We start from the raw sequence: 1,670 nt of genomic DNA on the forward strand, positions 1-1,670 counted from the left end.
GAATAATTCCCCGTCACCTGAGGGTAGTCTGCCCAGTGATGGTGCTTTGAGTTATGTTTGAGTTATGTTAATCTTTGTGACGGACTATGTCTCGAGTACCGTATTATTTTGTCTATATACTAATCAGTCGTATTGTGTGCTGCTAAGCGTGGTTGCATATGTGATTCTTTGTTTTGTAAGCCATTCAGGTTTAAATGGCATCTAGCAGGTGTTCCACTTGGTATTCTAGTAAGTCTTCTTTAAATTTAACTGTAACGTTTCGGTTTATCCCACAGTTTTCCCCTAACACTGTACTTATTCTTGGAAAAAAAAGTAGTGACGCCAGTGTATTGTGTTATCGCCTATCGGCTTCTTGTGTATTGTGTACATGTATTGTGTGACGTCATTAAACTTGCGTCTTCGTCATCCGGCTTGATCTCTCGTTGCAAGTTTTACTTATTTGCGGTGTGTTGTTCACTTAATATTGGCGCTAATGGTGCACAGCTGAAGTACATGGCTACCTAGCCACTCGGCCGAAAACGACCGAAATACTATTTTTCAGCTCCTGAAAGTCAATTCTTAAGTATAGGATCCTATGGAGAATTTAATAGTGGTCTGTTCTCACCTATGAGCCTATTGAGCCTATGAGCGAGAGCGCCATCTGTCGTGGAGTTTGCACGCCTGTTTGGCTGCGCATGCGGAGAAGCGGTGGTTTGTGGGATAGCCAGCGCATAGCAACATCTCTGACGCAACTCGTATTTGTAAATAGATCACATTTAACTTTTCTTGCCAATCTTCGTGACGTTGGTTTGTTGATTGTTACGTTTTTATTTGATTGTGTCGGCTCTTTACCAAGGAGCTGCGTAAGAATTCTATTGATGAGGAAAACATTGTAACTATAACTGGATGAAAATTATGTTTGTGGCACGTGAAGGGGGAGTTTACCGTGGAAGTGTAGGAAACGATACCGTAATTTCTACGGCAATGGGGTTTCAAATCGGAAAGATGAAGCCAGCAGAATGGCATGAAAGCAATAGTTTAAAGTTCGAGATGTCGTGTATCGAACGTGGTAAAGCGCATAGTATTAGACAGGAATCCCAAAGCATAGCGAAAAGTGCAGACACGACGTGCCAGTTCACACAGGTAATAATTTAGATACGTACAACAATGTAACCTGGATACAATACAATAATGTAACCCAAACACAGGATAGGGTGGGGATAGGCCTACCCTATCCTGTATTTGGGTTACATTATTGAATACGGTATTGTATCTACAAGCATTCGTAATGGCTGATGCTATAGCCCAGCGGCAGTTAATTTAAGAGGGCTATATAGTACTACTACTAGAGCTAGGTTACATGCAATTACCCAGTCTTGTTGGGTTACATTGTAATAAACTGTTTTCAATACAATGTAACCCAACAAGACTGGGTAATTGCATGTAACCTAGCTCTAGTACTATAGCCCGCTTACATTAACTGCCGCTGGGCTATAGCATCAGCCATTACGAATGCTCGGGACCAACTAGCCACAAGTTCCCATCTCGCTTAACACTACGTGGCGAGAGGGTCACAAACCGACGCATTAGAAATATGTTCGGTAGTATGTGCGCTGCTATTTAACGTTAAATTATCTCACTTTTTATTATTCTTATTGCTTCTCCGTACTTCCACGCCTCGATTTATTATA

This window comes from Priapulus caudatus, unplaced genomic scaffold (genome assembly GCF_000485595.1).
Source record: "Priapulus caudatus unplaced genomic scaffold, Priapulus_caudatus-5.0.1 Scaffold119, whole genome shotgun sequence".
Taxonomy (NCBI): domain Eukaryota; kingdom Metazoa; phylum Priapulida; class Priapulimorpha; order Priapulimorphida; family Priapulidae; genus Priapulus; species Priapulus caudatus.